The 17,923-nt window shown below is 38.1% G+C and overlaps 14 non-coding genes across 14 annotated transcripts; all 14 read left to right on the forward strand.

Moving 5' to 3' along the window:
• The first annotated feature begins 2,808 nt into the window (after positions 1-2,808).
• On the forward strand, positions 2,809-2,890 carry TRNAS-UGA (transfer RNA serine (anticodon UGA)). Its single transcript has one exon. It is a non-coding gene; the product is annotated as a tRNA-Ser (tRNA).
• Positions 2,891-4,392: 1,502 nt separating this feature from the next.
• Positions 4,393-4,474, forward strand: TRNAS-GGA (transfer RNA serine (anticodon GGA)). The gene has a single exon. It is a non-coding gene; the product is annotated as a tRNA-Ser (tRNA).
• Positions 4,475-5,136: 662 nt separating this feature from the next.
• TRNAQ-CUG (transfer RNA glutamine (anticodon CUG)) lies at positions 5,137-5,208 on the forward strand. The gene has a single exon. It is a non-coding gene; the product is annotated as a tRNA-Gln (tRNA).
• A 768-nt stretch (positions 5,209-5,976) lies between these two features.
• TRNAS-UGA (transfer RNA serine (anticodon UGA)) lies at positions 5,977-6,058 on the forward strand. The gene has a single exon. It is a non-coding gene; the product is annotated as a tRNA-Ser (tRNA).
• A 1,502-nt stretch (positions 6,059-7,560) lies between these two features.
• On the forward strand, positions 7,561-7,642 carry TRNAS-UGA (transfer RNA serine (anticodon UGA)). Its single transcript has one exon. It is a non-coding gene; the product is annotated as a tRNA-Ser (tRNA).
• A 2,044-nt stretch (positions 7,643-9,686) lies between these two features.
• On the forward strand, positions 9,687-9,768 carry TRNAS-UGA (transfer RNA serine (anticodon UGA)). The gene has a single exon. It is a non-coding gene; the product is annotated as a tRNA-Ser (tRNA).
• A 663-nt stretch (positions 9,769-10,431) lies between these two features.
• Positions 10,432-10,503, forward strand: TRNAQ-CUG (transfer RNA glutamine (anticodon CUG)). Its single transcript has one exon. It is a non-coding gene; the product is annotated as a tRNA-Gln (tRNA).
• Positions 10,504-11,271: 768 nt separating this feature from the next.
• TRNAS-UGA (transfer RNA serine (anticodon UGA)) lies at positions 11,272-11,353 on the forward strand. The gene has a single exon. It is a non-coding gene; the product is annotated as a tRNA-Ser (tRNA).
• Positions 11,354-12,855: 1,502 nt separating this feature from the next.
• TRNAS-UGA (transfer RNA serine (anticodon UGA)) lies at positions 12,856-12,937 on the forward strand. Its single transcript has one exon. It is a non-coding gene; the product is annotated as a tRNA-Ser (tRNA).
• A 1,494-nt stretch (positions 12,938-14,431) lies between these two features.
• TRNAS-UGA (transfer RNA serine (anticodon UGA)) lies at positions 14,432-14,513 on the forward strand. Its single transcript has one exon. It is a non-coding gene; the product is annotated as a tRNA-Ser (tRNA).
• Positions 14,514-15,176: 663 nt separating this feature from the next.
• On the forward strand, positions 15,177-15,248 carry TRNAQ-CUG (transfer RNA glutamine (anticodon CUG)). Its single transcript has one exon. It is a non-coding gene; the product is annotated as a tRNA-Gln (tRNA).
• A 767-nt stretch (positions 15,249-16,015) lies between these two features.
• On the forward strand, positions 16,016-16,097 carry TRNAS-UGA (transfer RNA serine (anticodon UGA)). Its single transcript has one exon. It is a non-coding gene; the product is annotated as a tRNA-Ser (tRNA).
• A 591-nt stretch (positions 16,098-16,688) lies between these two features.
• On the forward strand, positions 16,689-16,770 carry TRNAS-UGA (transfer RNA serine (anticodon UGA)). Its single transcript has one exon. It is a non-coding gene; the product is annotated as a tRNA-Ser (tRNA).
• A 662-nt stretch (positions 16,771-17,432) lies between these two features.
• TRNAQ-CUG (transfer RNA glutamine (anticodon CUG)) lies at positions 17,433-17,504 on the forward strand. Its single transcript has one exon. It is a non-coding gene; the product is annotated as a tRNA-Gln (tRNA).
• Positions 17,505-17,923: the final 419 nt, after the last annotated feature.

Raw genomic sequence — 17,923 nt, forward strand, 5'->3', positions numbered from 1 at the left:
AGTGTTTTCAGCATTTTCAGAGTAATTTTCAGGATGTTTTTGGAATGGACCCACTCCATATCCACCTTATGAAGAGGTCAAAGTCTTAAACTGTACATGGTTCCCATTGATGATGACTCGAAATCAGATTTTTACATTTTTACTGGGACCTAGAATTTTGTTTCTATTTTCTGAGATATTTTCCAGAGGGATAATCACTGATCTTGATCATGGTGCTATCAGAAAAGGTGTGTGAATCTCATCAAATGTTAATGACTGAGTAGTCGTGGCCGAGTGGTTAAGGAGATAGACTTGAAATCCATTGGGGTTTCCCCGCGCAGGTTCAAATCCTGCTTACTACGTATATGTTCCTAAAGCTTTTTAAATGATTACCTGAGTAGATTAATTTGCGCGTTTCCTTGTCTACCGCCATGACAGTGATATGCAAACTCTGGAACGGTTTTCAAGAATCAGACTGATTAGATTTTTGGATGTACATTCCATAAGCCGATCTGGCGCTGCATCTCATGTGCATCATGCCGCTAATCAAAAGAAGCACCGTGAGTGTGGCACCAGGTAAGTGGTGCTTCTCCCGCTTTTGTCTAGCGGCCACAGACCATTGTTGTGGCAGATGTACTGGGACATGCACTTTGATTTGCAACAACCTTGAATTATCTCTTGGATGAAACCTTTTACCACACAGTGAAATTTTTTTAGCAACTTCTGGATGAACACCTTTCTAACAGTATTCGTTTTGCAATTAATTTTTTTCTTGCTCTTTTTCCAAGTAACAGATCTAGCACTCTTTTTACTAGTCACTTTTTATCAACATTTAAAACTGTCCATGCTGAGATATTGTGGAACCCTTGGCACACTTGTGGAATAAAAGTTTAGGAGATATTAATTTACCATTGTGTATTAATTGTAGATTTGCACTACAGCTTTAGAGCCTGTTTTCACCATGATTCATGACTTCAATTGTGCTTTCCAGAACTCAAAACTGCAGCCAAGTCTTCTTTGTGTGTGGTTCCATGGTGTAATGGTTAGCACTCTGGACTCTGAATCCAGCAATCTGAGTGCAAATCTCAGCGGAATCTGGGCAGTTTTTCGTACACATGTTTCAATTTTTCCACTGACACCGTGTTCTCCTGTTCCCAAGGTTTAACATAAAAAGAGAAAGTTATAATCAACATAACTAAAGCCAAAAAAGATTTCAATGTTCCAAGCATACATGGAGTGATCACTGTGAGTTCTGTGGCTAAAGCTACCTATGAAGCAGGATTAATGAAACTTAACCCCTTAATGACCGCCAATACGTCTTTTAACTGACCTGAGATATAAGAGAATAGCCTCCCCATACAGATGACAATCCAGCATCTGTCAGTTGTACACTATAGCTGACAACTTGCTGTATCAGCCATGATCAGTATTTGCACCATCTAAATCTGTTTAACCCCTTAGATGCTGCTGTCAATAGTGACTACATCATTATAAATGGTTAACAGAGTGTGGGGGCTTCTTCTTTGTCACAATTGGTGCCCTCAGATCATGATTTTGTTGTCCTGATGTTTGCCATGGCAATTCATGACCAAATAGCGGCCTTAGAGTCTGACGGCTGTAGTAATCTGTTTAGAAGTTAGCAACATTTAGGTGGTAAAAATACACATTTTCATTTCTGTCATACCACTTTGCATTAATTCCTGTAAAGCACCTGAAGGGTTAATAAACTACCTGACAGCAGTTTTCAATATGTTTAGGGGTGCTGTTTTTAAAATGGTATCACGTTTGTGGGTTTCCCAATATATGGGACCCCTAAAGTCACTTCAAACATGGATAAGTCCCTGAAAAAATAAATTTTGTAAATTTCTTTGAAAAAATGAAAAATTGCTGCTACATTTTTAAACCTCCTAAAATGCTAACAAAATAAAATAACATTTTACAAATGGTGCTGATGTAAAGCAGACATGTGGGAAATGTTATTTATTAATGGTTTGCTGTTGTATGACTATCTGGATTAAAGGGATAATCATTCAAATTTAGAAAATTGCTAATTTTTTAACATTTTTCTCAAATTTTTGATAATTTTTATAAATAAACACAAAAAATGTTGAACAAAATTTACCATTATCATAAAGTATAATGTGTCACGAAAAAACAATCTCAAAATCACTGGGATTTGTTGAAGCGTTCCAGAGTTATTACCACATAAAGTGACACTGGTCATATTTCAAAAATTTGGCTCGGTCACTAAGGGGTTAAAACACCACCATTTTTGGTGGTGTTTTTCTAAAAATTGTTTTGGGCATCTTTTGAGTCTGTTTTTGAGGCTTTTCTTTGTAGCTCACAAAATGCACCAAAAGTCACTTAGGAACCATTAAGGAGTGTTTCTAACCTAGCCATTGACTTGTATTATAAGTATGGAGCACTTCTAAATGAAAAATACCAGAAGATAGATATACTTATTTCAGTTAACCGCTTGGAATTTTTGGAAACTTGATGTGGTTAAATAACGCCAAAAGCCCGATCATATGAACAGCAAGTCTTTTTTTTTTACATGGAAATGAATTTGTTCAGTGTTTTCAGCATTTTCAGAGTAATTTTCAGGATGTTTTTGGAATGGACCCACTCCATATCCACCTTATGAAGAGGTAGAAGTCTTAAACTACATGGTTCCCATTGATGATGACTTAAAATCAGATTTTTACATTTTTACTGGGACCTAGAATTTTGTTTCTATTTTCTGAGATACTTTCCAGAGGGATAATCACTGACCTTAATCATGGTGCTATAAGAAAAGGTGTGTGAATCTCATCAAATGTTAATGTCTGAGTAGTCGTGGCCGAGTGGTTAAGGCGATGAACTTGAAATCCATTGGGGTTTCCACGTGCAGGTTCAAATCCTGCCGACTACGTATATATTCCTAAAGCTTTTTGACTGATTACCTGAGTAGATTAATTTGCGCGTTTTCTTGTCTACCGCCATGACAGTGATATGCAAACTCTGGAACCGTTTTCAAGAATCAGACTGATTAGATTTTTGGATGTACATTCCATAAGCCGATCTGGTGCTGCATCTCATGTGCATCATGCCGCTAATCAAAAGAAGCACCGTGAGTGTGGCACCAGGTAAGTGGTGCTTCTCCCGCTTTTGTCTAGCGGCCACAGACCATTGTTGTGGCAGATGTACTGGGACATGCACTTTGATTTGCAACAACCTTGAATTATCTCTTGGATGAAACCTTTTACCACACAATAAAAATTTTTTAGCGACTTCTGGATGAACAGCTTTCTAACAGTATAAGTTTTGCAATTAATTTTTTTCTTGCTCTTTTTCCAAGTAACAGATCTAGCACTCTTTTACTAGTTACTTTTTATCAACATTTAAAACTGTCCATGCTGAGATATCGTGGAATCCTTGGCACACTTGTGGAATAAAAGTTTAGGAGATATTAATTTACCATTGTGTATTAATTGTAGATTTGCACTACAGCTTTAGAGCCTGTTTTCACCATGATTCATGAGTTCAATTGTGCTTTCCAGAACACAAAACTGCAGCCAAGTCTTTTTTGTGTGTGGTTCCATGGTGTAATGGTTAGCTCTCTTGACTCTGAATCCAGCGATCTGAGTTCAAATCTCAGTGGAATCTGGGCAGTTTTTCGTACACAAGTTTCAATTTTTCCACTGACACTGTGTTCTCCTGTTCCCAAGGTTTAACATAAAAAGAGAAAGTTAAAATCAACATACCAAAAGCCAAAAAAAGATTTCAATGTTCCAAGCATACATGGAGTGATCACTGTGAGTTCTGTGGCCAAAGCTACCTATGAAGCAAGGTTAATGAAACTTAAAACACCACCATTTTTGGTGGTGTTTTTCTAAAAATTGTTTTGGGCATCTTTTGAGTCTGTTTTTGAGGCTTTGCTTTGCAGCTCACAAAATGCACCAAAAGTCACTTAGGAACCTTTAAGGAGTGTTTCTAACCTAGCCATTGACTTGTATTATAAGTATGGAGCACTTCTAAATGAAAAATACCAGAAGATAGATATGCTTATTTCAGTTAACCGCTTGGAATTTTTGGAAACTTGATGTGGTTAAAAGACGCCAAAAGCCCGATCATATGAACAGCAAGTCTTTTTTTACATGGAAATGAATTTGTTCAGTGTTTTCAGCATTTTCAGAGTAATTTTCAGGATGTTTTTGGAATGGACCCACTCCATATCCACCTTATGAAGAGGTCAAAGTCTTAAACTGTACATGGTTCCCATTGATGATAACTCGAAATCAGATTTTTACATTTTTACTGGGACCTAGAATTTTGTTTCTATTTTCTGAGATATTTTCCAGAGGGATAATCACTGATCTTGATCATGGTGCTCTCAGAAAAGGTGTGTGAATCTCATCAAATGTTAATGTCTGAGTAGTTGTGGCCGAGTGGTTAAGGCGATGGACTGGAAATCCATTGGGTTTTCCTCGCGCAGGTTCAAATCCTGCCGACTACGTATATATTCCTAAAGCTTTTTGACTGATTACCTGAGTAGATTAATTTGTGCGTTTCCTTGTCTACCGCCATGACAGTGATATGCAAACTCTGGAACGGTTTTCAAGAATCAGACTGATTAGATTTTTGGATGTACATTCCATAAGCCGATCTGGCGCTGCATCTCATGTGCATCATGCCACTAATCAAAAGAAGCACCGTGAGTGTGGCACCAGGTAAGTGGTGCTTCTCCCGCTTTTGTCTAGCGGCCACAGACCATTGTTGTGGCAGATGTACTGGGACATGCACTTTGATTTGCAACAACCTTGAATTATCTCTTGGATGAAACCTTTTACCACACAATGAAAAATTTTTAGTGACTTCTGGATGAACAGCTTTCTAACAGTATAAGTTTTGCAAATAATTTTTTTCTTGCTCTTTTTCCAAGTAACAGATCTAGCACTCTTTTTACTAGTCACTTTTTATCAACATTTAAAACTGTCCTTGCTGAGATATCGTGGAACCCTTGGCACACTTGTGGAATAAAAGTTTAGAAGATATTAATTTACCATTGTGTATTAATTGTAGATTTGCACTACAGCTTTAGAGCCTGTTTTCACCATGATTCATGAGTTCAATTGTGCTTTCCAGAACACAAAACTGCAGCCAAGTCTTTTTGTGTGTGGTTCCATGGTGTAATGGTTAGCACTCTGGACTCTGAATCCAGCGATCTGAGTTCAAATTTCAGTGGAACCTGGGCAGTTTTTCGTACACATGTTTCAATTTTTCCACTGACACTGTGTTCTCCTGTTCCCAAGGTTTAACATAAAAAGAGAAAGATAAAATCAACATACCAAAAGCCAAAAAAAGATTTCAATGTTCCAAGCATACATGGAGTGATCACTGTGAGTTCTGTGGCCAAAGCTACCTATGAAGCAGGATTAATGAAACTTAAAACACCACCATTTTTGGTGGTGTTTTTCTAAAAATTGTTTTGGGCATCTTTTGAGTCTGTTTTTGAGGCTTTGCTTTGCAGCTCACAAAATGCACCAAAAGTCACTTAGGAACCTTTAAGGAGTGTTTCTAACCTAGCCATTGACTTGTATTATAAGTATGGAGCACTTCTAAATGAAAAATACCAGAAGATAGATATGCTTATTTCAGTTAACCGCTTGGAATTTTTGGAAACTTGATGTGGTTAAAAAACGCCCAAAGCCCGATCATATGAACAGCAAGTCTTTTTTTACATGGAAATGAATTTGTTCAGTGTTTTCAGCATTTTCAGAGTAATTTTCAGGATGTTTTTGGAATGGACCCACTCCATATCCACCTTATGAAGAGGTCAAAGTCTTAAACTGTACATGGTTCCCATTGATGATGACTCGAAATCAGATTTTTACATTTTTACTGGGACCTAGAATTTTGTTTCTATTTTCTGAGATATTTTCCAGAGGGATAATCACTGATCTTGATCATGGTGCTATCAGAAAAGGTGTGTGAATCTCATCAAATGTTAATGTCTGAGTAGTCGTGGCCGAGTGGTTAAGGCGATGGACTTGAAATCCATTGGGGTTTCCCCGCGCAGGTTCAAATCCTGCCGACTACGTATATGTTCCTAAAGCTTTTTGACTGATTACCTGAGTAGATTAATTTGCGCGTTTCCTTGTCTACCCCCATGACAGTGATATGCAAACTCTGGAACGGTTTTCAAGAATCAGACTGATTAGATTTTTGGATGTACATTCCATAAGCCGATCTGGTGCTGCATCTCATGTGCATCATGCCGCTAATCAAAAGAAGCACCGTGAGTGTGGCACCAGGTAAGTGGTGCTTCTCCCGCTTTTGTCTAGCGGCCACAGACCATTGTTGTGGCAGATGTACTGGGACATGCACTTTGATTTGCAACAACCTTGAATTATCTCTTGGATGAAACCTTTTACCACACAGTGAAAAATTTTTAGCGACTTCTGGATGAACAGCTTTCTAACAGTATTCGTTTTGCAATTAATTTTTTTCTTGCTCTTTTTCCAAGTAACAGATCCAGCACTCTTTTACTAGTCACTTTTTATCAACATTTAAAACTGTCCATGCTGAGATATCGTGGAACCCTTGGCACACTTGTGGAATAAAAGTTTAGAAGATATTAATTTACCATTGTGTATTAATTGTAGATTTGCACTACAGCTTTAGAGCCTGTTTTCACCATGATTCATGAGTTCAATTGTGCTTTCCAGAACACAAAACTGCAGCCAAGTCTTTTTTGTGTGTGGTTCCATGGTGTAATGGTTAGCACTCTTGACTCTGAATCCAGCGATCTGAGTTCAAATCTCAGTGGAATCTGGGCAGTTTTTCGTACACAAGTTTCAATTTTTCCACTGACACTGTGTTCTCCTGTTCCCAAGGTTTAACATAAAAAGAGAAAGTTAAAATCAACATACCAAAAGCCAAAAAAAGATTTCAATGTTCCAAGCATACATGGAGTGATCACTGTGAGTTCTGTGGCCAAAGCTACCTATGAAGCAGGGTTAATGAAACTTAAAACACCACCATTTTTGGTGGTGTTTTTCTAAAAATTGTTTTGGGTATCTTTTGAGTCTGTTTTTGAGGCTTTGCTTTACAGCTCACAAAATGCACCAAAAGTCACTTAGGAACCTTTAAGGAGTGTTTCTAACCTAGCCATTGACTTGTATTATAAGTATGGAGCACTTCTAAATGAAAAATACCAGAAGATAGATATGCTTATTTCAGTTAACCGCTTGGAATTTTTGGAAACTTGATGTGGTTAAAAGACGCCAAAAGCCCGATCATATGAACAGCAAGTCTTTTTTTACATGGAAATGAATTTGTTCAGTGTTTTCAGCATTTTCAGAGTAATTTTCAGGATGTTTTTGGAATGGACCCACTCCATATCCACCTTATGAAGAGGTCAAAGTCTTAAACTGTACATGGTTCCCATTGATGATGACTCGAAATCAGATTTTTACATTTTTACTGGGACCTAGAATTTTGTTTCTATTTTCTGAGATATTTTCCAGAGGGATAATCACTGATCTTGATCATGGTGCTCTCAGAAAAGGTGTGTGAATCTCATCAAACGTTAATGTCTGAGTAGTTGTGGCCGAGTGGTTAAGGCGATGGACTTGAAATCCATTGGGTTTTCCCCGCGCAGGTTCAAATCCTGCCGACTACGTATATATTCCTAAAGCTTTTTGACTGATTACCTGAGTAGATTAATTTGTGCATTTCCTTGTCTACCGCCATGACAGTGATATGCAAACTCTGGAACGGTTTTCAAGAATCAGACTGATTAGATTTTTGGATGTACATTCCATAAGCCGATCTGGCGCTGCATCTCATGTGCATCATGCCGCTAATCAAAAGAAGCACCGTGAGTGTGGCACCAGGTAAGTGGTGCTTCTCCCGCTTTTGTCTAGCGGCCACAGACCATTGTTGTGGCAGATGTACTGGGACATGCACTTTGATTTGCAACAACCTTGAATTATCTCTTGGATGAAACCTTTTACCACACAATGAAAAATTTTTAGTGACTTCTGGATGAACAGCTTTCTAACAGTATAAGTTTTGCAAATAATTTTTTTCTTGCTCTTTTTCCAAGTAACAGATCTAGCACTCTTTTTACTAGTCACTTTTTATCAACATTTAAAACTGTCCTTGCTGAGATATCGTGGAACCCTTGGCACACTTGTGGAATAAAAGTTTAGAAGATATTAATTTACCATTGTGTATTAATTGTAGATTTGCACTACAGCTTTAGAGCCTGTTTTCACCATGATTCATGAGTTCAATTGTGCTTTCCAGAACACAAAACTGCAGCCAAGTCTTTTTCGTGTGTGGTTCCATGGTGTAATGGTTAGCACTCTGGACTCTGAATCCAGCGATCTGAGTTCAAACATCAGTGGAACCTGGGCACTTTTTCGTACACATGTTTCAATTTTTCCACTGACACTGTGTTCTCCTGTTCCCAAGGTTTAACATAAAAAGAGAAAGTTAAAATCAACATACCAAAAGCCAAAAAAAGATTTCAATGTTCCAAGCATACATGGAGTCATCACTGTGAGTTCTGTGGCCAAAGCTACCTATGAAGCTTTCTAACAGTATAAGTTTTGCAATTAATTTTTTTCTTGCTCTTTTTCCAAGTAACAGATCCAGCACTCTTTTACTAGTCACTTTTTATCAACATTTAAAACTGTCCATGCTGAGATATCGTGGAACCCTTGGCACACTTGTGGAATAAAAGTTTAGAAGATATTAATTTACCATTGTGTATTAATTGTAGATTTGCACTACAGCTTTAGAGCCTGTTTTCACCATGATTCATGAGTTCAATTGTGCTTTCCAGAACACAAAACTGCAGCCAAGTCTTTTTTGTGTGTGGTTCCATGGTGTAATGGTTAGCACTCTTGACTCTGAATCCAGCGATCTGAGTTCAAATCTCAGTGGAATCTGGGCAGTTTTTCGTACACAAGTTTCAATTTTTCCACTGACACTGTGTTCTCCTGTTCCCAAGGTTTAACATAAAAAGAGAAAGTTAAAATCAACATACCAAAAGCCAAAAAAAGATTTCAATGTTCCAAGCATACATGGAGTGATCACTGTGAGTTCTGTGGCCAAAGCTACCTATGAAGCAGGGTTAATGAAACTTAAAACACCACCATTTTTGGTGGTGTTTTTCTAAAAATTGTTTTGGGCATCTTTTGAGTCTGTTTTTGAGGCTTTGCTTTACAGCTCACAAAATGCACCAAAAGTCACTTAGGAACCTTTAAGGAGTGTTTCTAACCTAGCCATTGACTTGTATTATAAGTATGGAGCACTTCTAAATGAAAAATACCAGAAGATAGATATGCTTATTTCAGTTAACCGCTTGGAATTTTTGGAAACTTGATGTGGTTAAAAGACGCCAAAAGCCCGATCATATGAACAGCAAGTCTTTTTTTACATGGAAATGAATTTGTTCAGTGTTTTCAGCATTTTCAGAGTAATTTTCAGGATGTTTTTGGAATGGACCCACTCCATATCCACCTTATGAAGAGGTCAAAGTCTTAAACTGTACATGGTTCCCATTGATGATGACTCGAAATCAGATTTTTACATTTTTACTGGGACCTAGAATTTTGTTTCTATTTTCTGAGATATTTTCCAGAGGGATAATCACTGATCTTGATCATGGTGCTCTCAGAAAAGGTGTGTGAATCTCATCAAATGTTAATGTCTGAGTAGTTGTGGCCGAGTGGTTAAGGCGATGGACTTGAAATCCATTGGGTTTTCCCCGCGCAGGTTCAAATCCTGCCGACTACGTATATATTCCTAAAGCTTTTTGACTGATTACCTGAGTAGATTAATTTGTGCATTTCCTTGTCTACCGCCATGACAGTGATATGCAAACTCTGGAACGGTTTTCAAGAATCAGACTGATTAGATTTTTGGATGTACATTCCATAAGCCGATCTGGCGCTGCATCTCATGTGCATCATGCCGCTAATCAAAAGAAGCACCGTGAGTGTGGCACCAGGTAAGTGGTGCTTCTCCCGCTTTTGTCTAGCGGCCACAGACCATTGTTGTGGCAGATGTACTGGGACATGCACTTTGATTTGCAACAACCTTGAATTATCTCTTGGATGAAACCTTTTACCACACAATGAAAAATTTTTAGTGACTTCTGGATGAACAGCTTTCTAACAGTATAAGTTTTGCAAATAATTTTTTTCTTGCTCTTTTTCCAAGTAACAGATCTAGCACTCTTTTTACTAGTCACTTTTTATCAACATTTAAAACTGTCCTTGCTGAGATATCGTGGAACCCTTGGCACACTTGTGGAATAAAAGTTTAGAAGATATTAATTTACCATTGTGTATTAATTGTAGATTTGCACTACAGCTTTAGAGCCTGTTTTCACCATGATTCATGAGTTCAATTGTGCTTTCCAGAACACAAAACTGCAGCCAAGTCTTTTTTGTGTGTGGTTCCATGGTGTAATGGTTAGCACTCTGGACTCTGAATCCAGCGATCTGAGTTCAAATTTCAGTGGAACCTGGGCAGTTTTTCGTACACATGCTTCAATTTTTCCACTGACACTGTGTTCTCCTGTTCCCAAGGTTTAACATAAAAAGAGAAAGTTAAAATCAACATACCAAAAGCCAAAAAAAGATTTCAATGTTCCAAGCATACATGGAGTGATCACTGTGAGTTCTGTGGCCAAAGCTACCTATGAAGCAGGGTTAATGAAACTTAAAACACCACCATTTTTGGTGGTGTTTTTCTAAAAATTGTTTTGGGCATCTTTTGAGTCTGTTTTTGAGGCTTTGCTTTGCAGCTCACAAAATGCACCAAAAGTCACTTAGGAACCTTTAAGGAGTGTTTCTAACCTAGCCATTGACTTGTATTATAAGTATGGAGCACTTCTAAATGAAAAATACCAGAAGATAGATATACTTATTTCAGTTAACCGCTTGGAATTTTTGGAAACTTGATGTGGTTAAAAGACGCCAAAAGCCCGATCATATGAACAGCAAGTCTTTTTTTACATGGAAATGAATTTGTTCAGTGTTTTCAGCATTTTCAGAGTAATTTTCAGGATGTTTTTGGAATGGACCCACTCCATATCCACCTTATGAAGAGGTCAAAGTCTTAAACTGTACATGGTTCCCATTGATGATGACTCGAAATCAGATTTTTACATTTTTACTGGGACCTAGAATTTTGTTTCTATTTTCTGAGATATTTTCCAGAGGGATAATCACTGATCTTGATCATGGTGCTCTCAGAAAAGGTGTGTGAATCTCATCAAATGTTAATGTCTGAGTAGTTGTGGCCGAGTGGTTAAGGCGATGGACTTGAAATCCATTGGGTTTTCCCCGCGCATGTTCAAATCCTGCCGACTACGTATATGTTCCTAAAGCTTTTTGACTGATTACCTGAGTAGATTAATTTGCGCGTTTCCTTGTCTACCCCCATGACAGTGATATGCAAACTCTGGAACGGTTTTCAAGAATCAGACTGATTAGATTTTTGGATGTACATTCCATAAGCCGATCTGGTGCTGCATCTCATGTGCATCATGCCGCTAATCAAAAGAAGCACCGTGAGTGTGGCACCAGGTAAGTGGTGCTTCTCCCGCTTTTGTCTAGCGGCCACAGACCATTGTTGTGGCAGATGTACTGGGACATGCACTTTGATTTGCAACAACCTTGAATTATCTCTTGGATGAAACCTTTTACCACACAGTGAAAAATTTTTAGCGACTTCTGGATGAACAGCTTTCTAACAGTATAAGTTTTGCAATTAATTTTTTTCTTGCTCTTTTTCCAAGTAACAGATCCAGCACTCTTTTACTAGTCACTTTTTATCAACATTTAAAACTGTCCATGCTGAGATATCGTGAAACCCTTGGCACACTTGTGGAATAAAAGTTTAGGAGATATTAATTTACCATTGTGTATTAATTGTAGATTTACACTACAGCTTTAGAGCCTGTTTTCACCATGATTCATGAGTTCAATTGTGCTTTCCAGAACACAAAACTGCAGCCAAGTCTTTTTCGTGTGTGGTTCCATGGTGTAATGGTTAGCACTCTGGACTCTGAATCCAGCCATCTGAGTTCAAACATCAGTGGAACCTGGGCACTTTTTCGTACACATGTTTCAATTTTTCCACTGACACTGTGTTCTCCTGTTCCCAAGGTTTAACATAAAAAGAGAAAGTTAAAATCAACATACCAAAAGCCAAAAAAAGATTTCAATGTTCCAAGCATACATGGAGTCATCACTGTGAGTTCTGTGGCCAAAGCTACCTATGAAGCAGGATTAATGAAACTTAAAACACCACCATTTTTGGTGGTGTTTTTCTAAAAATTGTTTTGAGCATCTTTTGAGTCTGTTTTTGAGGCTTTTCTTTGTAGCTCACAAAATGCCCCAAAAGTCACTTAGGAACCATTAAGGAGTGTTTCTAACCTAGCCATTGACTTGTATTATAAGTATGGAGCACTTCTAAATGAAAAATACCAGAAGATAGATATGCTTATTTCAGTTAACCGCTTGGAATTTTTGGAAACTTGATGTGGTTAAAAGACGCCAAAAGCCCGATCATATGAACAGCAACTCTTTTTTTTCATGGAAATGAATTTGTTCAGTGTTTTCAGCATTTTCAGAGTAATTTTCGGGATGTTTTTGGAATGGACCCACTCCATATCCACCTTATGAAGAGGTCAAAGTCTTAAACTGTACATGGTTCCCATTGATGATGACTTAAAATCAGATTTTTACATTTTTACTGGGACCCAGAATTTTGTTTCTATTTTCTGAGATATTTTCCAGAGGGATAATCACTGATCTTAATCATGGTGCTATAAGAAAAGGTGTGTGAATCTCATCAAATGTTAATGTCTGAGTAGTCGTGGCCGAGTGGTTAAGGCGATGGACTTGAAATCCATTTGGGTTTCCCCGCGCAGGTTCAAATCCTGCCGACTACGTATATGTTCCTAAAGCTTTTTGACTGATTACCTGAGTAGATTAATTTGCGCGTTTCCTTGTCTACCCCCATGACAGTGATATGCAAACTCTGGAACGGTTTTCAAGAATCAGACTGATTAGATTTTTGGATGAACTTTCCATAAGCCGATCTGGTGCTGCATCTCATGTGCATCATGCCGCTAATCAAAAGAAGCACCGTGAGTGTGGCACCAGGTAAGTGGTGCTTCTCCCGCTTTTGTCTAGCGGCCACAGACCATTGTTGTGGCAGATGTACTGGGACATGCACTTTGATTTGCAACAACCTTGAATTATCTCTTGGATTAAACCTTTTGCCACACAATGAAAAATTTTTAGCAACTTCTGGATGAACACCTTTCTAACAGTATTCGTTTTGCAATTAATTTTTTTCTTGCTCTTTTTCCAAGTAACAGATCTAGCACTCTTTTTACTAGTCACTTTTTATCAACATTTAAAACTGTCCATGCTGAGATATCGTGGAACCCTTGGCACACTTGTGGAATAAAAGTTTAGGAGATATTAATTTAACATTGTGTATTAATTGTAGATTTGCACTACAGCTTTAGAGCCTGTTTTCACCATGATTCATGACTTCAATTGTGCTTTCCAGAACTCAAAACTGCAGCCATGTGTGTGGTTCCATGGTGTAATGGTTAGCACTCTGGACTCTGAATCCAGCAATCTGAGTGCAAATCTCAGCGGAATCTGGGCAGTTTTTCGTACACATGTTTCAATTTTTCCACTGACACCGTGTTCTCCTGTTCCCAAGGTTTAACATAAAAAGAGAAAGTTATAATCAACATACCAAAAGCCAAAAAAGATTTCAATGTTCCAAGCATACATGGAGTGATCACTGTGAGTTCTGTGGCCAAAGCTACCTATGAAGCAGGATTAATGAAACTTAAAACACCACCATTTTTGGTGGTGTTTTTCTAAAAATTGTTTTGGGCATCTTTTGAGTCTGTTTTTGAGGCTTTTCTTTGTAGCTCACAAAATGCACCAAAAGTCACTTAGGAACCATTAAGGAGTGTTTCTAACCTAGCCATTGACTTGTATTATAAGTATGGAGCACTTCTAAATGAAAAATACCAGAAGATAGATATACTTATTTCAGTTAACCGCTTGGAATTTTTGGAAACTTGATGTGGTTAAATAACGCCAAAAGCCCGATCATATGAACAGCAAGTCTTTTTTTTTTACATGGAAATGAATTTGTTCAGTGTTTTCAGCATTTTCAGAGTAATTTTCAGGATGTTTTTGGAATGGACCCACTCCATATCCACCTTATGAAGAGGTAGAAGTCTTAAACTACATGGTTCCCATTGATGATGACTTAAAATCAGATTTTTACATTTTTACTGGGACCTAGAATTTTGTTTCTATTTTCTGAGATACTTTCCAGAGGGATAATCACTGACCTTAATCATGGTGCTATAAGAAAAGGTGTGTGAATCTCATCAAATGTTAATGTCTGAGTAGTCGTGGCCGAGTGGTTAAGGCGATGGACTTGAAATCCATTGGGGTTTCCCCGCGCAGGTTCAAATCCTGCCGACTACGTATATGTTCCTAAAGCTTTTTGACTGATTACCTGAGTAGATTAATTTGCGCCTTTCCTTGTCTACCGCCATGACAGTGATATGCAAACTCTGGAACGGTTTTCAAGAATCAGACTGATTAGATTTTTGGATGTACTTTCCATAAGCCGATCTGGTGCTGCATCTCATGTGCATCATGCCGCTAATCAAAAGAAGCACCGTGAGTGTGGCGCCAGGTAGGTGGTGCTTCTCCCGCTTTTGTCTAGCGGCCACAGACCATTGTTGTGGCAGATGTACTGGGACATGCACTTTGATTTGCAACAACCTTGAATTATCTCTTGGATGAAACCTTTTACCACACAATGAAAAATTTTTAGTGACTTCTGGATGAACAGCTTTCTAACAGTATAAGTTTTGCAAATAATTTTTTTCTTGCTCTTTTTCCAAGTAACAGATCTAGCACTCTTTTTACTAGTCACTTTTTATCAACATTTAAAACTGTCCTTGCTGAGATATTGTGGAACCCTTGGCACACTTGTGGAATAAAAGTTTAGGAGATATTAATTTACCATTGTGTATTAATTGTAGATTTGCACTACAGCTTTAGAGCCTGTTTTCACCATGATTCATGAGTTCAATTGTGCTTTCCAGAACACAAAACTGCAGCCAAGTCTTTTTCGTGTGTGGTTCCATGGTGTAATGGTTAGCACTCTGGACTCTGAATCCAGCGATCTGAGTTCAAATCTCAGTGGAACCTGGGCAGTTTTTCGTACACATGTTTCAATTTTTCCACTGACACTGTGTTCTCCTGTTCCCAAGGTTTAACATAAAAAGAGAAAGTTAAAATCAACATACCAAAAGCCAAAAAAAGATTTCAATGTTCCAAGCATACATGGAGTGATCACTGTGAGTTCTGTGGCCAAAGCTACCTATGAAGCAGGATTAATGAAACTTAAAACACCACCATTTTTGGTGGTGTTTTTCTAAAAATTGTTTTGGGCATCTTTTGAGTCTGTTTTTGAGGCTTTGCTTTGCAGCTCACAAAATGCACCAAAAGTCACTTAGGAACCTTTAAGGAGTGTTTCTAACCTAGCCATTGACTTGTATTATAAGTATGGAGCACTTCTAAATGAAAAATACCAGAAGATAGATATGCTTATTTCAGTTAACCGCTTGGAATTTTTGGAAACTTGATGTGGTTAAAAGACGCCAAAAGCCCGATCATATGAACAGCAAGTCTTTTTTACATGGAAATGAATTTGTTCAGTGTTTTCAGCATTTTCAGAGTAATTTTCAGGATGTTTTTGGAATGGACCCACTCCATATCCACCTTATGAAGAGGTCAAAGTCTTAAACTGTACATGGTTCCCATTGATGATGACTCGAAATCAGATTTTTACATTTTTACTGGGACCTAGAATTTTGTTTCTATTTTCTGAGATATTTTCCAGAGGGATAATCACTGATCTTGATCATGGTGCTCTCAGAAAAGGTGTGTGAATCTCATCAAATGTTAATGTCTGAGTAGTCGTGGCAGAGTGGTTAAGGTGATGGACTTGAAATCCATTGGGGTTTCCCCGCGCAGGTTCAAATCCTGCCGACTACGTATATATTCCTAAAGCTTTTTGACTGATTACCTGAGTAGATTAATTTGCGCATTTCCTTGTCTACCGCCATGACAGTGATATGCAAACTCTGGAACGGTTTTCAAGAATCAGACTGATTAGATTTTTGGATGTACATTCCATAAGCCGATCTGGTGCTGCATCTCATGTGCATCATGCCGCTAATCAAAAGAAGCACCGTGAGTGTGGCACCAGGTAAGTGGTTCTTCTCCCGCTTTTGTCTAGCGGCCACAGACCATTGTTGTGGCAGATGTACTGGGACATGCACTTTGATTTGCAACAACCTTGAATTATCTCTTGGATGAAACCTTTTACCACACAATGAAAAATTTTTAGAGACTTCTGGATGAACAGCTTTCTAACAGTATAAGTTTTGCAAATAATTTTTTTCTTGCTCTTTTTCCAAGTAACAGATCTAGCACTCTTTTTACTAGTCACTTTTTATCAACATTTAAAACTGTCCTTGCTGAGATATCGTGGAACCCTTGGCACACTTGTGGAGTAAAAGTTTAGGAGATATTAATTTACCATTGAGTATTAATTGTAGATTTGCACTACAGCTTTAGAGCTGAGTAGTCGTGGCAGAGTGGTTAAGGCGATGGACTTGAAATCCATTAGGGTTTCCCCGCACAGGTTCAAATCCTGCCGACTACGTATATGTTCCTAAAGCTTTTTGACTGATTACCTGAGTAGATTAATTTGCGCGTTTCCTTGTCTACCGCCATGACAGTGATATGCAAACTCTGGAACGGTTTTCAAGAATCAGACTGATTAGATTTTTGGATGTACATTCCATAAGCCGATCTGGTGCTGCATCTCATGTGCATCATGCCGCTAATCAAAAGAAGCACCGTGAGTGTGGCACCAGGTAAGTGGTGCTTCTCCCGCTTTTGTCTAGCGGCCACAGACCATTGTTGTGGCAGATGTACTGGGACATGCACTTTGATTTGCAACAACCTTGAATTATCTCTTGGATGAAACCTTTTACCACACAGTGAAAAATTTTTAGCGACTTCTGGATGAACAGCTTTCTAACAGTATAAGTTTTGCAATTAATTTTTTTCTTGCTCTTTTTCCAAGTAACAGATCCAGCACTCTTTTACTAGTCACTTTTTATCAACATTTAAAACTGTCCATGCTGAGATATCGTGGAACCCTTGGCACACTTGTGGAATAAAAGTTTAGAAGATATTAATTTACCATTGTGTATTAATTGTAGATTTGCACTACAGCTTTAGAGCCTGTTTTCACCATGATTCATGAGTTCAATTGTGCTTTCCAGAACACAAAACTGCAGCCAAGTCTTTTTTGTGTGTGGTTTCATGGTGTAATGGTTAGCACTCTGGACTCTGAATCCAGCGATCTGAGTTCAAATCTCAGTGGAACCTGGGCAGTTTTTCGTACACATGTTTCAATTTTTCCACTGACACTGTGTTCTCCTGTTCCCAAGGTTTAACATAAAAAGAGAAAGTTAAAATCAACATACCAAAAGCCAAAAAAAGATTTCAATGTTCCAAGCATACATGGAGTGATCACTGTGAGTTCTGTGGCCAAAGCTACCTATGAAGCAGGGTTAATGAAACTTAAAACACCACCATTTTTGGTGGTGTTTTTCTAAAAATTGTTTTGGGCATCTTTTGAGTCTGTTTTTGAGGCTTTGCTTTGCAGCTCACAAAATGCACCAAAAGTCACTTAGGAACCTTTAAGGAGTGTTTCTAACCTAGCCATTGACTTGTATTATAAGTATGGAGCACTTCTAAATGAAAAATACCAGAAGATAGATATGCTTATTTCAGTTAACCACTTG

Source organism: Ranitomeya imitator, chromosome 9, assembly GCF_032444005.1.
Source record: "Ranitomeya imitator isolate aRanImi1 chromosome 9, aRanImi1.pri, whole genome shotgun sequence".
Lineage (NCBI taxonomy): Eukaryota > Metazoa > Chordata > Amphibia > Anura > Dendrobatidae > Ranitomeya > Ranitomeya imitator.